The sequence below is a fragment of the Heloderma suspectum genome, chromosome 2, assembly GCF_057233095.1.
Source record: "Heloderma suspectum isolate Gila_16-S chromosome 2, 16-S_ref, whole genome shotgun sequence".
NCBI classification, from domain to species: Eukaryota; Metazoa; Chordata; class Lepidosauria; order Squamata; family Helodermatidae; genus Heloderma; species Heloderma suspectum.
In genome coordinates, this window is record NC_139459.1 from 385,157,339 (window position 1) to 385,181,465 (window position 24,127).

Below are 24,127 nucleotides of genomic sequence, written 5' to 3' on the forward strand. Positions count from 1 at the left end.
TTCTCTTCTTGTTGTTGTAGGCCTTGGTTTCATTGTGTCTGCTTGACTGACCTTCAGCCTCTTGCTCACTCTCTTGCAGGTTCCCCTGTAACTCTTCCTCTGCAGGCTGCACTCCAGTCTAATCCTCAAGTACCTGGAAATGGTTCCATAGCTCCAATGCTTCCACCAACACCAGCAAGTGCTGCACATCAGAGACCAGATTTTCTATCTATAATGGAGATTTTGGTGGGGCCGTGAATGCATTCTGAGTTTCAGTCAGAACCAGCCAGAACAATAAAGGAGCTATTAAAATGATTGAACCCTAGCTATTTAGAGTTCTGGCTGGGTCTGACTGAAACCCGGAATGGATTCATGGCCCCACCAAACTTGGAGCCACCAGCCTCCACATTTTGCAAAATACTTTCTATGTAGAATGTGGACAGCCCTGTGTCTTTACAGGTGGGTCTGCCTTAATCATGTATAAAGCAGAGCCAGGGGAGGATTGATTTATGGAATTAGTGGTGGGGATTAAAAATACTGAAGCCCAGAAGGGATCCAAACTCAAAAAAATGTCTTCAAAATCCTGACTGAAAATGTCTGAATGTTTAATTAATTCATTTAATTTATTTTGCGCCTCCCTTCAGAAAAACTGTTAGGATGATTTACAAATCAGAAAACAACAACAACACAATAATGTCAATTAATGACAATTAAAATAAAAAACCCAAAAACGAGATGAAAATGCGGTAGAAAGGAGAAACCCATCATTGAAAGCAGATTCACTCTATGTGCTAAAATGGCTGGGCAGATATAGACATCTTCATCGGGCACTAGAATGTAGGGATGTATGAATCCCACTCACCTGTCCATTCCGGGGCATCGGCGGAGGGGGGGATGTGCTCTGCGGCAACTCCGCAGAGCTGCCGGCCAGGGCCGGCCACAGCTGAATTCCAGCTGCGGCCAGGCTCCTGTGGCCACAAATGTTGGCTGCTACGCCGGCCGCCATTTGCGTGCTTGCCAAGCCATGATAGGCTTCGTAAGTATTTACATAGCCTAACACAGGGATGTACGAAAGTTCCGCCACGAATCTTGAGGAGGCCGAATGCCAGCGTATTTGGCCCCCTGAAGTCAGTGGCATAACGGCCTGCCACCCCTCCGCCCCCCCCCCCAGGATGGGACTTACCTTGGGTGGATCTTCATGGCGGCGGCAGCGGCTGCGGCTGAGGCGGCTATGCGGCGGTGGCAGCGGCGGTGGCCGGTCTTCCGACTGACTGCCGCCACCGCCACCATTTCCAGTTAAAAAAAACAAAAAAATGTGATAGGCTACGTAGAGATTTACGTAGCCTATCACGGCTAGATTTTAAAAAAACACCGTGATAGGCTACGTAAATGTTTATGTAGCCTATCACAACTGACTTAAAAACACACACACACACACGTACGCTATTTGCATTCCCCTTATTTTCGCCGTCTTAGTCTACGTAAATGTTTACATAGACTAAGACGTGCCAAAATAAAGAACGCAAATGGCGGCGCCATGGCCACCGCCATTTGCGTACACGTGTGTGTGTGTTTTTTAAAATCAGCCATGATAGGCTATGTAAACATTTACGTAGCCTATCACGGCTGACTGCAGGGATGCAAACGGCGGTGGCTACGGCCGCCGCCATTTGCGTCCCTGCTAGCCAGTGGCTGGATGTTCGGCTGCTGGTGGAGCCGGCCGGCGGCTCCGCAGAATTGCTGCGGAGCACAGCCAGCCAGCCAGGATTTCGGGGGGGAGGAACGGAGTGCCTCCCCCCCCGGCCAGGATTCCGGGGGGAGGGACGGAATGCCTCGCCGCCAGCATCAACATAATCCGCGGAAAGTTAAGTGACTTTCGTACATCCCTACAAAAGGCAGCCACGAAAATGGTGGCTGCTATGACAGCCACCATTTGCGGCCGCAGAAACCCGGCAGCAGCCAGGAGACCAGCTGGAGCTGCCACCACCACATCCACCACATCTGCCGCCTCCACATCCTCGCCAGGTAAGCTCCGTTCCTGGGGGATTCCAGGGGGTGGCGTGCAGGGAGGCCATTCTACCACAGATTCTGGGGGGGAGGATTCTAAAGAATCTGGCCTCACTGCAGTCTGTGGTGGAATTCTCTGACATACCTACTAGAATGGCATCACAGCTGATGATTCGTCTGGGGGGGGGCTTCTATTAGTGGGGTACCACAACCAAAAAGGCCCTCCATCAGGTCACCAGTCAACTCATTTCCGATGGCAGGGCGATACAGAAGAGGGCTTCTGATTACAAGAGTGGTATTGAGGTAAAAAACAAAAACAAAAACCCAAGCCCAAATGTTTGTTCTATTTCCCAAGGGAACAGCCTTTCCTCTGAGGTCATCCACCTTCCTGAGAGGAGATTGTCCCTTCGGCACATGGAGCACAAGCGTAGCAACAAGGTGGCTCTCCTTTCTGGATCTCCTTGGCATATCCAGGGGGACAGCTCTCGACGCACCTGGAATGAGGCACAGTCTAGTGATAAAGAGAAGGAGCAGAATGGAGAATGTCTTAGGAGTATTTGTGTCTATGGAAATGAGATCTCTAGTCCCACTGACATCAAGTAACCCTAGGATGGTCTTAGGGCTGTTCATTTGTTCATTCCAAAATTCATATCCCACTTCTTTCTACATAAGTAGACTGAACACAGAGTACAAAACTGAAAGGTAGGAGGCACAATAACAAAATAAACTGAAATGCAAAATGGAACCAACAACAGCAACCATAAAGCACACCAATGAAGAGACATTACAAGACACCACATAGGTAATAACTAGGGCTGTGCATGGACCCCCCTGCCACTTCACTTCGGATTGATTTGGACCCAACCCGCTTCAGTTCAGATTCAGATCTGAAGCGAGATTCGGATATCCGAATTGTTCAGATTTGATGTTTTCTCCTTGACTTGCATTGGAAAACAGAAACGGCCATTACTTTTTCCATTTGTATGATAAACACATGAAATTTGGAGATCTGTCAGCCCTCATGGAGGGGATTCTACCTGCAAACTATCAGGCAGTTTGGCCAAGTAGTTTTTGTGGTAGGCACAGATAAAATGTGCTATTCTCAGAAACTCAAACCAAAGGTCATAAAGGGATAATCAGAGAACTGAGGTGTTTAAGCAGTGATTGAGAGGAGATTACTATCTGGATCACTATAATGTCTGCTGTAGATTTCTTTGAAGTGAAAATTACCCCTCTCCCCTTTCCTATTCAGCTTCACAGTGGATGACCTCTGGCTCTCTTCTGCTGAATGGAACTCACATTACCTGGGAAAACAGGCTGGCAGGCAGGCAGTGCTGTGTTTTCCACCCAAACTCCCAAAGCAAAGAGCTACTGGTTTTCACTGGTTGCACAGTGCATGAAAATCTGAGCAATGGGCAACCCCAATGCCAAAGCCCCGAAGATGACTCATATTGGGCTTGCTTTGCCACACAACGTACCAGTAAATATAAATAATGTATGTTGTTAATCTGTAGAGTGCTTCGCCCACCGTATTTTGAAATGTGGATTTGTGTGTTGTGCCTTCCATACAGTAATGGCTTGCCACAATACAAGTACATACAGAGACAGGACTCCGTACAAGCAAAGAAAATGTGTTTCCTTTTTTTATGGAAAAGATACAAAGTTCAAAAATGAGAATGGAAACAATACAGGAATTGAGAATGGCGGGGTGGTGTGGGGTGGGGAAAGCCAAGAAGAAGGAAAGAAATTTTCCTTTTAAAATGTTTTTGTCATTTTTTTAAAGTGTCTAGCCAGAAAACTACAAAAAAAAAAAAAAGAGTTGAAAACTAGATTTAGAGTTGAGCAGATGCCACAAGCCCAAATTATGGCACTAATAATTCCCCCTACCTGATTGAAATGCCTGGGCCACACAATGGTTTCTGGGTGCAGGGTGAGCTGCCTGTCTGTGGATGCTTGTCTCTGTATACTCCCGATTTTCACTCGACCACGAGTCAAATTGGGAAACAGCACCCAATTCACGAATTCAAAGTCAGCTTCCAGTTCCCCATGGTCGCCCAGATACAGTCCACTCACTGAAGCATTAAAGAACTGGAAGTCTCTTAAAAAAGTGTGGAGCTAGAATGAGAGAAAAGCCATTTGAAAACAGGAAAACATAATATCTTTATGTACATACATATCTTTATATACATTTCACTCACAGAAGTATTAGAGAACTGGACGCCTCTTAAAAAAGTGTGAAGCTGGAATGACAGAAAACACAGCCAGCATTTACAAAACATGAAAACATCCTCAATATCTTTTTTAGGGATATTGAGCTTTTGTTATATCCACTCCATCTGTGTTTCACAGGTTCCCTGGCCTCTCTCACCTTGAACCTGCTGGGATACTATGAGCAATATCTGAGGCCTTCTTCTGATTGCCTTCTCTAAGGGAGGCTCAGGAGGTGGCAGCAGGGAGAGGGCCTTTTCAGTGGTAGCCCCCTGATTCTGGAATGCTCTCCACACAGATATCCACCTTGCACCAGCACTGTCGTCTTTTTGACACCAGGTTAAGACTGCCCTCTACTCCCAGGCATGTGATGGCATACTCTGGTGCATTTATCTCAGCTCCTTTTATCACCTCTATTATTTTACTGTAGCTGTTGTAGTGGTTTAAATTGTTGTTGTTTTAATTGTATGTTAAAGAGGTTATATACTGTTTTCATTATCTGGTATGTGTGGTTTGTAATTTTTGGGATCTACCCAGAAGGCTTCAGCTATTGGGTGGTATAGAAATACATAAATAAATAAATAAATAAATAAATAAATAAATAAATAAATACATCATAATAAATAATCATCCACTTGCTGTTTAAAAAGTGAGATGGAGAGATGATGCCTCATTCCTTGAGAGGGGAAGTCGAGAGCCTTCAAACATGCCACCCCCACCCCTGCACGCCAGCTTGCTTTTCGCAGCCATGAAGGGGAAGGCCTGAGAAAGCACATGGTTGGGGGCCTCACTGCAAGGGCCTTGCCCACTTCATCAAGCACATTAACTGAAACAGATCTCACAGGACCAGGAAGGAGGAGGCACCAGAATCCTACTAGAACAGGAAGACGTTTACTGCAAAGACAAAGGATTTTATCCTCAGTGTTCTTCAAAGAAAGATCACCACTCCTTCCTGAGGGGTCCAGGCAGCCATTTTTAGGAGAATGCATTAATCATCTCTGGACCACTCAGAATAATTCCGCCGGGAAGACTATTTGAGGATGCAAAGGAGGAAACAAAATAAGCTCTGTTTGTTGCTGGCACTGCCACACAATAGGCATGAGTAGGGATGTACGAACCTCCCCCCGCAGCTCCCCCCGAAATCCTAACCCGGCCTGCTCCGCCCTGCGGTAACTCCGCAAAGCCGCCAGCCGCGTGCATTTGCAGACGTGTGGAGCCTGCAGACACAAATGGCGGCAGCTACGGCAGCCGCCATTTGCATTGATGTTTTTGGCCGTGATAGGCTAAGTAAATATTTACGTAGCCTATCAGGGCAAAAAAACAGGAACGCAAATGGCAGTGGCTACGGTGGCCGCCATTTGCGTTCCCTTTTTTTGCCCTGATAGGCTATGTAAATATTTACGTAGCCTATCATGGCCTCTGCAGGGATGCAAATGGCATCCCTGTGTTAGCCGTGATAGGCTACATAAGTATTTACGTAGCCTATCATGGCCTAAATGGGGAAGTGAATGGCGGCCGCAGACGCGGCCACCATTCGCAAAGCAGCACAAACAGCACCAGGTATGTGCTCCATTTCGCGCGCCTTTCGTGGGGTGGTGGTGCGGGTGGCTTCGTTCCACCATGGATTTCGGGGGGCTGAATGCACTGGCATTCAGCCTCACTGAGATCCATGGCGGAATTCTCTGACATCCCTAGGCATGAGTACATGCTTTAAAACATGCTCAGTCATTTTGATCCTGCATCTTGTGCCATTTGCGGCAGTCAGTAGAGGTTGGTGGCTCCTATTTCAATGGGGCTGTGAATCTGCACTGGGTTACAGTCAGAACTCTGCAGGAGCTATCCAAGGTGCTGAACCCATTTTGGGGATAGGGTCCAGCACTTTGGATAGCTCCTTTAGAGGTCGGACTGGTTGTGGCTGAAACCCAGAGCAGATCCTCAGCTCCACTGAAATAGGAGCCACCAACCTCCACTGGTGGTGGTGTTGCAAAAAGAAAGGGAGTACCTGCCATGGCTGCAGCCTTTGGTGTTCCAACCTGCTTCCTCCACCCACCATCAACATCCGTTCCTCTCGGGATGAATATGCAGCATCTAAGGCATGTGCCACAGCTTGGACACTGCTGTATGTACTGTAGCTGTCTTGAGACAGGGCTCTCTCTATCTCCTCCTGGGGCAGTGTGACCAGTTGCTCTTTCTCTGTACATCTTGTCCAACTTTTCTTGGATAACACATGCTGCGAATAGAAACAGTGGAAGGCTGTTTGCCAAAAATGTTTAGTAGCAACAGAAAATGTTTCGTAGTATTCATATTTTGTCCTTTGGGGGGTCTTCATTATGGAGGACAAAGAACCATGGAGGAATGGAAACAGAGAAGGTTCATCAGACAAGATCATGTTTATGTCCTGAAAGGTTGTTGTGATCCAGAGTTTAGCCCCAATTCGTCTCTTTTCAAGTATATTTTGTATCAGGATTATTGGAACAAAGCCATAGTGAGAGTCCACATAGAAAACAATTACTTTGACTGTTTGCCACATGACAGGTAGATCATTCTCAGATATTTGGTACAAGATATTTCGTGGAAGTCTTTTTGAGAAGGCAACACAAATCCCATTATTGATCATGAGGGGTGTCAAGGCCTTCATGAACCTCTCTCCTTTGTCGGTGTCTGGAGCATAGAGTCCAATCCATGTCCATCTGAAAAACAGGAGGAGCTGGATGATCCCTGGGTACTGGGTTTCTTCCCTTGGGGCCATCCGGTAGACAAAAGGGAATTCAGTTTTATCACTAAGAACATCTGCAACAAAGCCATAACTCATCTAGAGAGGAAAGGAAAACAGACTATTGTCTAGCATAGTTGTGTTTTTTGTTCGTTTGTTTTTTAGGATATCATATGTTTTTTTAATATGTTGTTAACGAATGAATGAATGAATAAATAAATAAAAACAAAATAAAGATCAAAGGATCGTTTACCAGAAAATAGTAATATCTAACAAAATGCATGTTGCCATGATACAGTAGGTACCGTTTATATGTTGAGGTGGAGTGTCAAAATTCCCCAAGGATCCTTTCTGGTCCAGCCATTCTGTGTGTGACTTGCCAAAGAAGTACACTGGGCTTATTGTCCATTGAACCCAAACCACTCCACCTAGGGATGTTGCAGGTGCCTGACTGGGTCTGGGAATCCATTGGGCCCCCTCCTCCTAAGGACCCCAGTCTGCGCCAACCAAGACAGTGTCCTTGCTTGCCTCCTGCTCATGCCCACTCATGCTGTCTTGCACCCTCCTGGACTAACCGTGATCCCGTCTGTTGAGCACCTGCCATTTTCCTGCCTTGGATTTCTATGTAAAAAAAGAAGTTGAAAAATTGTGCATATTCAAATATGCCAAGTGTGGGGCCAGGAATGCTGAATATGGCAGTATTAGAGGTATAATTACTCTAATATTGAGCTTAATAAGCTTGCCCAGCCCCAAACAGAGCATATTTAAATATGCACATTTTTAAACTTCTTCTTTCACGTAGAAATCAAAGATGGGAAAATGGCGAGTCCTCAACCGATGGGATTGCAGTGAGCCGTTGGAAAATCACTGAGAAGCAGGCACCTGGAGAAGCCAAGCTTGGCTGAGTTCTCACATCCATAGCTCCAAACCGTCTCAAAACAACAGCATCCCAAAGGCACTCCCATTCTTTTCCCCATGGAAGCAGACACTAATTTTTCACTTACACAAATTCAGTAGAGCTGTACAGTTGAACATACCACTAGATGTAGGTTGAACCTGCTCCTCGCCTCAAGTGACCCCACTGTAAAGGGAAGATTTAGCCCTCCTGCAAAGAACTTTGTTCCTTGCACTGTTGTGGGGACACGCTAGAGAATTATTCAGGAATTACAGTCAGCAAGGGGCAATATGAGCAGAAATGGCTGCATGCCCTTAGCTAAAGGGTGGGCAACTTTGTGGGTCCACAGGGCACCATCACCACCAGACATGGCCATAAAGTTGAAATGGTTTCATGTCAGGACCAGGCACCTCACCGCCCATCAAACCTAAGAAGAGCCCTGCTGGATCAGACCAAGAGTCCATCTAGTTGAGCATTCTGTTCCCACAGTGGACCACCATTGCCTATGTGAAACACAGCGCAGGACATGAGTGCAAAATCACCCTCCTGCCCATGTTCCCCAGCAAGTGTTCCAGATAAGGATACTGTCTCTGAAACTGGAGGTAGCATATAGACATCAGGTCTAGATACCTTTAACCGCCATGAATAGGTCCAACCCCTGTTGAAGACCATCCAAATTGATGGCCCTCGCTACATCTTGTGGAAAGGAATTCTATATGTGAACAAGGACTTCCTTTCATCCGTCCAGGATCTTCCACCAACCAGCTTCATGGGATGACCCCAGGTTCTAGTATTTTGAGAGAGGGAGAAAAATGTCTCCCCATCCACTTTCTCAACACCATGGATAATTGTCTACAATGGAAAGCTGTGGGGGCTGAAACCCGCCACTGTCATCAGAACCAGTCACACAGCTGAAATCCAAGGGTAGAACACAACTAAAATCCAAGGGTAGAATCCAACTAAAATCCTATTTAGAGTTGTTGTTGTTCAGTCGTTCAGTCATGTCTGACTCTCCGTGACCCCATGGACCATAGCATGCCAGGCCTTCCTGTCCTGTGCTCTCTCCTGGAGTGTGCTCAAGTCCTTATTCATTGCATCGGTGATGCTATCCAGCCATCTCATCCTCTGCCGTCCCCTTCTCCTTTTTTGCTATTTAGAGTAGACCCATTGAAATGAATGGGACAAATTAGTCATGACTAACATAAGTCCATTTATTTCAATGGTTCTACTCTAAGTAGACTTTCACTGGATTCTACCTGAAGTGATTAAGCTGAGGAAAAAATGTGTGCAGGGATAACACATCATGTTTCCCAGCATAATGAGACTGGAGGGGCTGTGGGGAAATGCAGCAGCAGAATCATGGTGGTGACCAGGTGGGGGTTGCAAAACCTGCGAGGGGGCCCTCCTGCATGCTGCCCACTTTAGCTTCTCCGCTGTTGTCATGTGTGTCGTGCTGACTCCCCTGTGTTCTAGTGTAACTTCAGCAGTAAGGAGACAGGAAACCTTTCAACAAACTCGAACTTGTCAGGATGAACCCTGGAAGATTCTTAAATGGGTAATTAACATGGTAGCTGAAAGCTGCATCTGGGAGCCAAATGCTGGCTTGGCTCTGCTTCCATCCAAATGCCACCAAATGATTAGAAGCTGGGATTGGAAGGGTTCTGAGCTAATCATTTGGTGGCATTTGGATAGAAGCAGAGGTGCCTTGGTGGAATCCCAGCCAAGCAAGTACTCAGCTTACATTTTTATGCACCTGGCATCCTCTCCACTCCCAATTCATACCTGTGGGATTTTGTAGATGCCCGACATGGTTGAAATCAGGATGGAGAGGTCAGATTCAGCCCCTTCAAGGACAGCCAGCAGGTGATGCTTTCTCCCACAGCTGTAGTTTGGAAGATTGCTTTCCCCACCAGCAACCAGCTGTAGCATCGCATAGGAAGTGGTTCTTCCGTCGAAGTAGGACTTGTAGACATCATAGCCCAGGGTAATGTTGGGTAAGAGCCTGGGAGTCTGATTGATCTCTTGAACGGCGAACAAGAAGGCCAGGATGTGCCAGTACCTTGGACCTAGCAAACTGCAAAAGAGCAAATGAAATGAAAATAGAACATCAGTCACACTGTCATCCTCTATTCAATGAAAACAAAATGTCATTTACTTTCTTTTATAAATCTAAAGCCTTTTTAAGACAATATAAATCTCAGAAAACCAATCCACACATGATGGCTTACATGTGTGCAGGGAGAAGGAAATCTAACCTTGTTGCAAGGTAAATAAATATCCATTTCCCATTTAAAAACAAATATGGAGAAATTATGTGCACACTCACACACATATGTATGTTCAATGAAAATCTCTTGATGTACAGTCTGAGAACTCTTAGTCCCAATGGCTTTAATCTGGAGGACAATTTGTAGGCTTTACACCAGTCATACCTCTGTTTGTTTGTTTTCTGTAGGCATTCTATACTGCCACTCAGCACAGCTACTGATGAGGGTGAGAGCGTGAATATATTTTTGGAATACTCTGTGTTAGACTTTCTCTCTCTGTCTGTCTCTCTCTCTTTCACACACACACACACACACACACACACACACACACACACACATGATTCTTACCCCAAAACTGGAGCAGCCTGTTGCAAGACATTTCAACACAGCATTGCATAGTCTTTCAGATTTACAGTTGGTTCCAAAAGAAGAAACAAAAGACAATGACATGCTTGACAAAAGGCGGCATTTCTGGATCTATAGATTCAGAATGTATGTCCCATATCTGACAATGGCATTGTCAGATATGGGACATACATTCTGCTGACAGTTTTCAGGAGGTTTCTTCAGATAGGGACTGGGAAATATAAAAATCACATGCCCTCCAAAATATGGGGTGATACTTGTAAGTGTCACCCCCTAGTTTTCACACCAAGGAGCACTGCCTTAGGGATGGCATGGGCGTCTGTTTCGGTCCACAGATCTTTCAGACGGCTGCCACCCTCACCCCCGAGCTGCACACTCTGAGCTCTCCCCCACTCACTGGCCCTCTGGGCTGCAATCAAGCCCCCCACTCTGTGCTTGGTAAACGGCCCGCAACTTACCTGGGCTGTTGGTCTCTGTCCTGATCACTATGTTTTTAAAGAACATGGCAATCAGCAGCACTTCCCCATAGACTTATATGCAAAAAGCGCTGTGGATCACCCATATACCCTAGGTTCACAGAATTATTTTTATATACATCTATGGGCAAGCACTGCCGATCACCATGTTTTTAAAAAACATGGCTATCGGGATAGAGATGAACAGGCCCAGGTAATTTACGGGCTGCTTACTAAACATGGAGGATCCCTTCACCACCTATGAATTCACCCTCTCTCCAAATATTTAATTGGATGATGATGTCTTTGTCTCTGCTTAACGCAGAACAGCTGAAACCCAAATGCATCCAAGTACATTTGCTACCTCGTAATAAGCATTTATGTTGGGGATGGAGGTGAAAGCCGTGTGATGGCATTTTTGTTTAGACTATGACCAAGAAAGAGACACCATAGCTCCAGCCTGTGTCCTCTAACAGGGGGTTTGTTCCTTTGGTTGAAACTATGCAAGAAATCTCTTATTATCCAGCCATATGCGATCATGCTGAATGAGATACTGCCCTAATGATAAGGAGGCTCCAAATTTTCCTTCACAAGGCACAACTGGGACAAAGTAGGGAGAGTGAATGACTAGGGATGACCAGGGGTATGAGGGAATATGGGCCATTTCCAGTAAATGGGGTGTCCAGGTTGGGAAACATTTCATCATCACCACTTACCAATCAACCCTGGTTAAGGGGGACTTGGAAAAGACGTATGGCTGGAGATACTTGAGATATTGTGAAGATAAGACTCCACTAATGAGGTAGTCTCCTGGCTGGTAGTAACTGAGTGCTCCACTTTGATTTCTGATTGGAGCCAAGGGGCATTTTGCCTTTTTCATTTCGCAGGCTGCATGAGGCAGCAGCAGCACCAGCAGGAGAGGCAGTGATACCATGATGGTTCTGCTGCCTTGCTCCTTCTGACTGGTCCTCTCAGCTCCAAAGTCCGCCGGCCAGAAGAAGCCAGAAATGTCTTGCAAGCACGAGGCTGCAGTGTTGTTCTAAATACAATCAGTTCTGAGCTGAAAGAGAGTTCCACCAAACTGCATCCCAGTAGCAGTCATCCCAGGCTGCCCTGGATCGCAGCACAGGTAATACAGGGAGTATTTAATACATCAAGCTGTTCAGGCATAGCGCAAGAAATTACCTCATGTTGCCTTCAGTTCTTCTGTTTAGGTCATTTTGGTCTCAAAGGGAATCTTGAGAAGAGAGAAATCACCTCACCTTTGGCAAGAATCAGAATCAATCACACTGTTTTTGAGATTCACCAGAGGAAGCATCACCTCCTCAACTTCATGGACTCTCAGAGTGGCTTGAGCCCCAGGTGCAGAGCTGGGGAAAAACATGTTTTCGAGAACTCACTAATGATGCTTCATCTTCTGAAGAGGATTGGCAAAGGGCTGTGTGTGTGACCATGGCCTAAGCTTTGTTCGAGAATGAAAAACAAAAAAGCCAAGATCGAGACAATATTTTAGGAAGTATACCAGGGGTGGGGAATATGTGGCCTTCCACATGTTGTTGCATTAAGTCCTGTTAGCCCTACCCAATGGTGAGGAATGCCGGGGGTTCCAGTCCAAAAACACCTGAGGGGGCACACTTTTAGGTCTGGGGTCCCATCTTCAACTTCCCCTTCTGAGGTCAAAGTGCTCTCTCTGGCCTGAGAAGGATTTCCCAAGCTATCCTATGATCCCAGGGACACTCACACAGTGACTATAAGATGGCTTTCAAAGAGATGAAGTTTCAGGATGGTGAGAAAATATATGGAGTTTTATTCCAAGAAGTAGACCTATGTGTTTCAGCCTTGAATGTGGGCCATCTTCAGGGATAAGTTTTAATATATTTAAATGCCTGCAGAGATCTCTGGAAAAGATGAATCCTTCACTGTAACTCATAGGGCTACTTTGTAGAAGAAAACCACAAGATATTTTATCATCCTAAGACTGTCTCATTATTCCATTGGACTGGCCCTGTTAAATATGAACCCCTTGAACTGGAATGTCCTCTAACCATCTGCTATTTTTTTGTCATAGTTATGGCCATTGTCTGCTACAAATCCCGAGGTTTGTGTGCTACCCAAAGTGTAAAGATGATATACCCTTAGGTGTGGCCAAATTTCCACATTCTCATATCACCTCCAAACCCATGACAATGTTTTATGCTAGTATTGTGCCATTTTGTACCAGGAAGCCCATGTAGCCAAGTGAAGTATAAAACATGGCAACAGACCTTTCATCGCACTGCAGTAGGATCTCTCCTGGCTGGGAGTACATGTCAGATTCAGAGAATAATGGAGAGATCCCCAGCCATTTGGTGCAGATAACAGTTTGGACAATGGAACAGGAAATTTCATTGGAGTTGGCAAGACTCTTCCCCAGCCATCTCTTCGCCTTGTTCGCTGGCTTTGTGGCGAGGAAGGCAGCGGCCATCATCACAGTGAACATTTTGGCCAACACAGAAGAGACAGCAACTGAAAAGGTGATGCTGAAGACTGTTTCTTCAAGAAGGCCAGTCAATTTCCTTGACCAGCCAATGAACAGGAAGGAGGACAATAAGGACAGCAGGAGGGAGATAAGGAGAATGTAGGAGAGGTGCCTGTTGTTGTCCTTGATTATTGGTGTTTCTCAGTATCTAATGAAGATTCCTAACACTAAGCAGGTGATTAGGGAGAAGAATAGTGCAAAGCAGCCAGGATGATATCCAAAGGTTCTTCATAGGAAAGAACAATTATATCATCTGGAACACATTGGTTGGCTGCTGATCTTCTGGATAGGGATGGTGGAGAATTCCACCACAGATTTCAGTGAGGCCAAATGCACTGGCATTCGGCCCCCTGAAACCCGTGGTGGAATGGCCTCCCACCCCCCACCCCCCTGTGTAATCCCCCCTGGGATGAAGCTTACTTGGGGTGGATGTTCCGGTGGCGGCAGCTCCGGGGGTGGCTCGGGCGGCAGCAGCTGGTCTCTCAGCCAGCTGCCGCAGACTCAAATGGCAGCCACCATAGCAGCCACCATTTGTGTCCAGCCAGGCTGCCATGATAGGCTACGTAAGTATTTATGTAGCCTGTCATGGCAAAGGCAGCCACGCAAATGGCGGCCACCACGCCATTTGCGTAGCTGCCTTTGCCGTGATAAGCTATGTAAGTACTTACGTAGCCTATCACGGGAAGCTAAAAGAAAAAAAAAAGTACACAAATGGCGGCAGCTACAGCAGCCGCCATTTGCATTCCCTTTTTTTCGCTGTTTTAGCCTACGTAAATATTTACATAAGCTATTATGGTGAAAAAAGGGGAACACAAATGGCGTAGTGGGTGCTATTTGCGTTCTGCTTTTTTTCGCCGTAATAGCTTATGTAAATATTTACGTAGGCTAAAACGGTGGGGGCGGGAAAGGAATGCAAATAGCGCCCACTACGCTATTTGTGTTCCCCTTTTTTTCTCTGTAATAGCTTACATAAATATTTATGTAGGCTTAAACAGCGAAAAAAAGGAACACAAATGGCGGCTGCCGTAGCCGCTGCCATTTGCGTACACTTTTTTTTTTTCCCGAAGGCTGCCCAGTGGCCGGATGTCCAGCTGCGGGTGGCCCCGGCCGGCAGTTCTGCAGAATCTCCATGGAGCGGAGCTGGTCAGATTAGGATTTCAGGGGGAGGTGCGGAGTGCTTCCCTCCCACCGCGAATCACCCCGTCAAAAAGGTAAGTGACTTTCGTACATCCCTACTTCTGGACACTTGCTGCAATGGTCTGCATCTGAAAAGAGACGAGTATTTCAGTTTCACCAACTTCAATCTGACATTCTTAATAGTCTATTACATTTAGAACAAGGAGATGTGGGAGAAGTCAGGCTTGATAGACTTTTGGACTGACTTGGTAAAAAGACATCTCCCTTTGTTGTTCAAATACAGAGTAGCAACTATGTTGAGCTACTTGTTGTGTTCAGGGTGGACACTTACTGCAATAGCCTGCATCTGAAAAGAAGGCCGGTAACTTCAATGTGACTAAATCAATCGTACATTCAGAACAGTCTGTGTTTCAATCTAGTGCTGTGCCAAAAATTTCTCCGACACTTTTTTTCGACCATTCTCATTCAGTTTGATAGAAGAGAAATTGCTTTCAAAATGGAATTCAAAGGTGAAATTTCATAGAAGTTCTCATGGGTCGGGTTTGGGGTTCTTGGGCTTACCTTACTTAGGAGGTGGCCGAGGAGTGAGCACAGGAGTGTCTGGTTTTTCATTGCATAATCATCTCTCTGGAGCCTCAGTTTCCAACACTACAATTAAAGCCCAGTTTCAGGCACCAGGGCATAATTCCTCCCACAGGGCTTTTTCAGACCAGGACATGCAGGCAAACTGGGAGGCTAGCTGTGATTAGATAAAGCTCAAAAGCACCACAAAAATGCATTAGAGAACAACCTGAATGAGGCAGAAGAATGGGCACCTCTTTCATGTGGGGGAGAAAACTTTGAGGAAATTGGAGGACAGATTTTGGAAGAGCACTAACTCCACCTCATCCCTGGAGCCAGACACAACACTGTCCTGATGTGCATTGTGCTGGATGCAACCTGGGGGCCGGCCTGCCAACACAGCTGATGCAGCACAACAAAACCCCAAACCCTTACTAAAAATAGAGAGAAAGAACCTGTGCTACAAGCCCTGCCAATGGGGAGCCCTTCCAGGGAGAAACTTGTGGGAATCTCTCCTCCCCCTGGAGAAATGTGGTGGAATTGTCTCCCAAATTCCTCTGACCACAAGTAAGGTGGAGAATTTCAAGACACCTTTTGTGCACAGGTCTATTCTATTCCTTTGGGAACAACAATGGGGATGTGAGAGGGTTCAGGAGACAACTGTGTGTGGTAGGGGAGAGAGAGAAACCAAAGTTTGCTGACAGAGACCAGTTTTGCGCTGAGAAGCTTACCTGGGGTGAGAGGGAGAGGCCCTGAAGGATGACTAAGTCATGCAAAGGACCCACAAACTACTGTGAGTGAGCAATCATGAGCTCACAACAGAAGCCTCATGTAAAAAAGCTCTGGATATCTACCCTGTGGTCAGCTCTTGCAGTGCCTCTGGAATCTGTGTGCCCACACAGGACCATGAATTGCGGACCTGCAAGAAGGGTCAAAGGGATGAATTGCAAAGTGATGGAGGGTGAGAACGTGCATTGTTATTTATGGTGCCCCCAGCTGCCACAGATGCTTCTCCAAAATTTGGGGGAGGGGGAATCTCCCAAAACTATGGTGGGGGGACATTCTGTGAGTGCAGCTCTTCCTCTCACAGAAGGTCCTTTTACAGAAGGCAGATCCGGGATCACACTAGGGATGGTGGCAAAATCCACTGGGTACCCAAGGAAGGCCTGATTCTCAAGAAACTGGCCTGTGGATTTCACAGCGGACCAGTTTCCCTCACCTCTGGGTTTGCTGGATTTCCCACAGGTTGGGTTTCCTCCATTCTAAGCAGTGCGATAGGCTAATGGCAACTGCCATTAGCCTATCATGGGGAAATTACAGCCTTAAATTGCATAGTTTAGGGATTTCCAGCTGTAAAGCATATTGTTCTTTGTAAATTTTGGCACAAATGGTCACAATTTTTTGGCCACAATTTACATTGAAGGAAGTACTTTACAGTTGCAAATGCCCTAAACTATGCAATTTATGGCTGCAATTTCACAACAACAGGCTAATGGCACTGTTTAGAATGGAGGATTTTGCAGGCCGCCCTGCAAAATCTGATGGATGTGTGGCCCCATTAAGCCCGGATTTCCCCATGTCAGACCCCCCACCCCAACAGAACCTCAGGGGGTTCATACATTCCTAGATCCAACCCATATATTTTGAATAATAGATGTGTGCTATTAGTAATTATTGCTTGTTCCAGTTCCATTATTTTTCTTATCTCATGCTGATTCATCAGACCTACAGATAGGCATACCAGAGAATTCTGCTGTGGACTCCAGTGAAGCTGGATTCCAAAGAATCCAACCTCCAGATTCCATGGTGGAATGGCACCACTTACCTCCAGCTCCAGATGGCTTTGCATGGAGCAGCTCTCCGGCTCCCTATACAAGGCAATATGCTAATGGCAGCTGCCATTAGCCTATCACAGGAAAAAATACAGACATAAAAACATATTGGACTCCACTTGCAGCCATAAAGCCCTGACTTTGACTTAAATTGCAGACATTTATGGCTGTATTTAGGTCAAAATCAGTGCTTTATAGCCGCAAATGGCATATACAATACACCATTTGCAGCTGTATTATTCTCACCGATAGGCTAATGGCAGCCACCATTAGCATATCACCTTATAGGGAGCTGACAAACTGCTCTGTGAACTCCTCCAGATGTGGAGCAGCTCTTGAGGATTTTGAGGGGCCCTGAGCAGGGCGGATGGCCCCTCTACGGACCCCCTCCCCAGACCAGAACATGAGGTGTTTGTACATTTCTAGCTACAAATAGAAAGAAATGAACTTGTAGATAGCCTAACTATGGAAGGTTAGTTCCAATCCATTTATTGTGTAGTTCAGCATATCATGGAACACTAAGGCTGCAATCCTTTACCCAATGAGGAAGAGGAGGGTGTGTGTGTGTGTGTGTGTGTGTGTGTGTAAAGTTCCCCCATCCCTTCCTCCCTTCTAGCTGTTCCCTCGTGCCATCAAGAGAAACCTCTGTTCTGGGGTGGGGGGCAGACATGCTCAGGGTCGAACTGGCATTTCCAGAGCATGCAAAGACTCATTTTCCGGCACTCCCCTTGTTTCCTTGTGAGGAGGCTGGTCAGTTGCAGAGGGGTTGTGCGGGAGATGATTTCCCACTGGAGGGGTCGGTGGGGAACATCTCCAGCCAGGGAAATGGGGAAGGGGTGGGAGGGCCTGAGTCAAATGGGAGGGAGGTGGCTGTCGCTCAGTGCCTCATTTGCATCAGGTCCCAGCACCCTCTGCCCAATTTCTTGAGACAAAGGAGCTCAGGTCGCAGCACATGATGGGAACATGCCTCAGACCCAGCCTGAACAGCCACAGCTGGTCCCTCCCCTCCTTCCTCCACTGTTGTTTCTGCTTATTTTAGCAGAGGTGGGCTGGAGCTTAATGGCAGAGCACCTGCTTTGCATGCAAAAGGCTCCAGGCTCAATCCATGACATCTCCAGGGCTTGAAAAGACTCCTAGGTTTGGCAGGGCTTGGAAAGACCGGTCTCTGAAACCCTGGAGAGCTGCTGCCACTCAGAGCAGACAATCCTAAGCTACATACACCTAACAGTCTGACTCCTTCTAATAGAGTTGTTGTTATGTGCAACCTCTATTGAACCATTTTCATTGAGCAGTGGCAGAGCATATACTTCTCATGTGGAAGGGCCCAGGTTCCATCTGTGCATCTCCAGTTGAATGGATCTTGGTGGACAGGGCTGGGAAAGGCCCATCTCTGCCTTGGCCCTTGGAGAAGAAAGTGATGAGCAGATAGCCTGGTTGGCAAAACATAAGGCAACTTCCGAAGGCTTTTCCACATCCATAGCCAGAGAAAAAGAGAGAGAACTCCATTCCTGCAAGCTAATTGAGGAATGGACTGTGTTAAAAGGCTCTTGAGTCTGATGTTCTGGGGGGGGGGGGACACAGAAAGTGTGAAACATTGTCTTTCTATCTTCAGTTTCATTAAGCAAATATGGGGGCTCAGTAAAATAATGGCTTCATTGGGCTCCAGAACCATTTACAATGCACAATTCTGGCTTATGTTGACATCTGCAACCCCCATTTAACCTTTTCCGTTGATCAGTGACAGAGCATAAACTCTGCATGAGGAAGGGCCCAGGTTCTGTCTGTGGCATCTTCAGTTGAAAGGATCTTGGTGAGCAGGGCTGGGAAAGGCCCATCTCTGCCTTGGCCCTTGGAGAGGAAATAGATGGACAGATAGAGGGACGGATGAAAGTCACTTACCTTATGACGAAATTGATTCGTGGTGGGGGGGAGGCGCTCCATCCCTACCCCCAAAATTCTGGCCGGGGGGGGAGGCGCTCCGTCCCTCCCGCCCCGAATCCTGGCCAGCCGGGTGCGCAAATGGTGGCGGCTGTAGCCACCGCCGTTTGCGTCCCTGCAGTCAGCAATGATAGGCTACATAAATGTTTACGTAGCCTATCACAGCTGATTTAAAAGAAAAAAAAAGGCGCGTACGCAAATGGCGGCACCCATGGGTGCCACCATTTGCGTTCCTTATTTTGACACGTCTTAGTCTACGTAAACATTTACGTAGACTAAGACAGCAAAAATAAGGGGAACGCAAATAGCATAGATGCTACGCTATTTGCGTTCCCCTTATTTTCGCTGTAGTCTACGTAAATGTTTACGTAGACGAAGACGTGTCAAAATAAGGAACGCAAATGGCGGCGCCCATGGGCGCCGCCATTTGCGTACGCACAGGTTTTTTTTTCCATTTAAATCAGCCATGATAGGCTATGTAAATCTTTACGTATCACGTTTGTTGTTTTTGTTTTTTACTGGAAATGGTGGCGGTGGCAGCCGGTCGGAAGACCGGCCGCTGCAGCCACCATCGCTGAACCGCCACCGAACCGCTGCTGGAGCCACTGCCGCCAGGAGGATTCGCCCAAGGTAAGTCCTGTCCCGGGGGGGCGAGGGGGGGCAGACCGTTTTGCCACCAATTTCGGGGGGCCGAATGCGCTGGCATTCAGCCTCCCCGAGATTCGTGGCGAAATTCTCTGACATCCCTAAGATAGCCTGGTTGGCCAACCATAAGACAACTTCCAGGGTTTTTTCCAAATCCATAGGCAGAGAAAGAGAAAGAGAACTCCATTCTCGCAGGCTAATTGAGGGAAGGATTGAGTTAAAAGACTCTTGATTCTGATGTTCTGGGGGAGAACACAGAAAGTGTGAAGATTGTCTTTGCATATTCAGTTTTATTAAACCAATATGGGGCTCAGTAAAATAATGGCTTCATTGGGCTCCACAACCATTCACAATGCAGGCTTATGGCTTCTCAGTTACACAAATTCTTCCTCTGGTTGCATTTTTTTAAAAGGTGAAATGGGAAAGTATGTATGTGTGTGTGTGTGTGTGTGTGTGTGTGTGTGTTGTCTTTTTTGTTAGGGAGGGCATGGTAGGGATGTACAAAAGACACTTACATTTTTGACAAGGCAATTCTTGGGGGGGGGGAGGCACTCCACACCTCCCCCGAAATCCTTCTCCAGCTGGCTCCGCTCTGTGGATATTCCGCAGAGCCACCGCCCGGGGCTGCCTGCAGCTGGACATCCAGCCGCTGGGCAGCTTTCCTTCCGGGAAAAACAAAACAAAAACCTGCATATGCAAATGGTGGCGGCTGCGGTGGCTGCCATTTGCATTCCTTTTCCCTCCTGATGTTTTAGCCTACGTAAATATTTATGTAAGCTATTATGGCGGGGGGGAAAGGAATGCAAATAGCGTCCACTACGCTATTTGCGTTGCCCTTTTTTTTGCCATAATAGCTTACATAAATATTTACGTAGGCTAAAACTGCGAAAAAAAGGGAATGCAAATGGTGGCCGCCATAGCTGCCACCGTTTGCATACGCAGGTGTGTGTGTTTTTTGGACTTGCCGTGATAGGCTACGTAAATACTTACATAGCCTATCATGGCAAAAGGCAGATGGAAATGGCGGCCGCAGCAGCCGGTCGAAAGTCCAGCCATCGCCGCCAGAGCCACCGCCTGAGCCGCCGCCGCAACATCCACACCAGGTAAGCTTCGTCCCCAGGGGGGAATCTGCAGGGGGGGCGGGGGGGGCAGGCTGTTCTGCCATGGATTTTGGGGGGCCAAATGTCAGTCAATTCGGCCTCACTGAAATCCATGGCGGAATTCTCCGCCATCCCTATGTCAATGTGTTGGTCTGTTGTAGTTCTTCATTTTGGGGGGTTGTGCATAACACAAAAAAGCATTTGTTTAGATGATCTCAGAGGAGGGAAAACAATCCAAGTGTGCCTTATCAATGCTTTTATTCTTAATTATTTATAGTTGAACAGATTTCAAATAATCTTCAGAGATCTACAGAACATTCCTCAAGGACCTTCAACATAATGGAATGAAGGTATCATGACTGAGGTTGTTGCTTGTTATTTCCTGTTTGAAAGATCAAGTAATGTGGCATCCCTATTTTATCAGGAACAGAATTAAACAAATGGATTCTTCCTTCCTTCCTTCCTTCCTTCCTTCCTTCCTTCCTTCCTTCCTTCCTTCCTTCCACTTTCATCTCTCCTTTGAGGATGAACTCCTTCCAAGGCAGCTTACAAGTCCAATAAACATGCTAGGGCAGTGCAGGGATCTCTTGACCCACTCCAGAGGCTGACGTGGATCTTGAAAAATAGTCTGGACCTGCCTTGGGCCAATCCGGAGCTGAGCCAACCTGATTTGGCAGCTGGATCTGAAATGTGATCCAGACACCCGGAACACCCTTCCCATGGTGGACCCATGTGGAGTGCTCAAAGTCACTGCTTTCTTGGAGGGATTCATCATTTTAAGTGACTCTTCTTCCAGTAAGTAAATGGTGGATGGAGTGCAGCAGTAAAGAGGCCATTTATGCCATTTTACAGCATAACTGGCCTAGTTATGCTGCTAATAATGTGTAGATGACCCCTTTATGGCCACAGTCTATGCACCATTTACTTAACAGAAGAAAAAGAGTCACCATGGCAACTCCCTCCAATATGGCAGTGGCTGTAGGTGCTCCCCATGGGTCTAGAAAAAGAGCAGGGGGTCTGCGCGGCTGGGTGCATAGCAGTGCAGATTGGGCCAAAGCAGCCGAAACCATCCCACACTGATTCGGGAGAGATCCAACCCACTTTGGGGTGCTTCTGGATGTTGCCAATGTACTTCAGAACTGGATCAATTTTGCCTGAGTCGCCCCATCCAATTCAGGATTCAGGCCAAAGTGATGCACAGCCCTAGAAATGTATTAATAAGAACCATCATGTAAAATATTAAAAATAACAAGCTGTAATGATCCATTCCACAGGGAAGTAGATGGTAGTAGTCCCTATAAGAGAAAGCAGGGATAGTCTAGCTGAAGGAGGGTCCGGAGGGGATGTTCGCCCACCTTCCTGTCTTTCTCCAAATGAAGAAATGTGTTTGAGTAATGCATTACATGGTCATGCCAATAGTGAGGGAAATCAATTTGGTCTGGTGGACCTGAGGAAAAAGGCTGGTCCCTCAAGTGGTCAAGCTGAAGGATCATCAACCCAGTTTGAATGAAATGCTCACCTTTGGAGCCAGGCAGAATCAGCAGAGAAACCCTGTTGCCTCCTTTTGTCACCTCTTCCCTGCTGGGTTGGGGACTGGAGTGATCCTCTCTGGCCCTCTGCAGTGGTGGTAATGCTACTGTAACACAGGTAAGAGCAGGCCAACAGTTATCTCCCCTTGCCAGGCTCTGAGTTGGCAAAAAGAGGAAGGTGCTTGGACCCTGCCCCTCAGGTCCCTCTTTCAAGACCAGTCCTGGAGGCTTCCAGAACATCCTAATCCAAAGCTTTCTTTAAAATCAAACCATAGGCCTCAATGGTGCATCTTTCTCTCCTCAACTAACAAATATTCAAGCATGTTTCTGTTTGTCACTATTAAAGCAATGTGACCCCAAAAGGGAAAGGTTACATTTTTTAAAAAAAATCTCCCTAATCCTTGCAAGGTAAACTGCCCAGTATTTCTGGATATACCTGGAAACCACTGGAAAGCAACAGGCTATCAATACATTCAAGACTTCCCTCCCACCAGAAGCTATGGTCCTTATCCGATCCTGGTCACAGGAGAATTCTAACACATCTCAGGTATTGAGGATCAGATGCCATGTTTGGCTTTCATCATGAGATGCTCCTTTGTATTCATCGCAGGTCTCAGTAAAATAATGTAGCACTTGGGAAGAAAGATGCAGCCCAGTATCCCAGCACTGGAGGCCAAGATAGAGAAGACCTGCACAGCGACCATGTATTTGCCCTTCATGCTCAGGTAGGAGGGCACAAATGAAACCCAAACACTGCAAAAAAACAGCATGCTGAAGGTGATCAGTTTGGCTTCATTGAAGGCTGCAGGCAGCTTCCTGGCTAGGAAAGCCACCGTGAAGCAGATGGCAGCCAAGAAGCCCATGTAGCCAAGTGCAGTATAGAACATAGTCACAGATCCTTCATTGCATTGCAGGATGATCTGTCCAGGCTGAAAGTGCATGTCAGAGTCAGGGAAGGGTGGAGAGATGCCCAGCCAGATGGTGCAGATGACAACTTGGACACAGGAACAAGAAATTACAATGGAGTTTGCAAGACTCCTCCCCAGCCATCTCCTCACCTTGTTCCCTGGCTTGGTGGCCAGGAAGGCCAGCACCACAGTGATGGTTTTGGCCAACACTGAAGAGACAGCAACAGAGAAGATGATGCTGAAGGCCGTTTGTCGGAGAAGGCAGGTCTCTTTCTTTGGCCAGCCGATGAACAGGAAGCAGGACAAGAAGGAAAGCAGGAGGGAGATCAGGAGAATGTAGGACAGGTCCCGGTTATTAGATTTGACCACAGGAGTTTCGAGGAATTTAGTGAAGACTACTAAAACAAAACCTGTTGTTAGGGATATGAATAGGACAAAGGAAGCCAGAATGATCCCCAACGTTTCGTTATAGGACAGAAAAGTTATATCCTTGGGGACACATTGATCTTGGTCCTATTTTGGATGCTGATCTTCTGGACACTTGGTGCAATGGTCTGCATCTGAAAAGAAGAAGAGTCTCTTCAGCATGACTAACATCAGGTTTACATCCAGAACTGTTGGTGTTCTGTTATATTTTGAGCAACAATGGGGAAGTGGGAGAGGTCAGGAAATAAGAAGTGTTAGCAGGGGAGGGAGCGAGACCAATGTTCCCTGGTAGAGGACCTCTTTTGTGTTCAGAAGATTGAATCTGTGGCCTCATCACAAAAGCAGGACCTCAGGCAGTGTGTACAGGAGATCCTTGTGAGAGATTACAGAGCTCCTACAAGTCAGATTACAGAAAATTGGACTTGATGACTTGATTTGGCATAAAGACAGCTTCCTATTTTGTTCAAATATGGAATAGCAACTGTGTTTTGTGAAACAATGTTCAGGGTAATATGTATGTGGTTGTCCTATTTTAGTCTTCAGAACAGCCCTGTAAGGTATGCTTGGCTAAGTCATAACAAGTGGGCCAAGGCAGTAAGCCCTGTCTCTGAGGATGGATTTGAACTTTCGTTTCCCCAGTCCA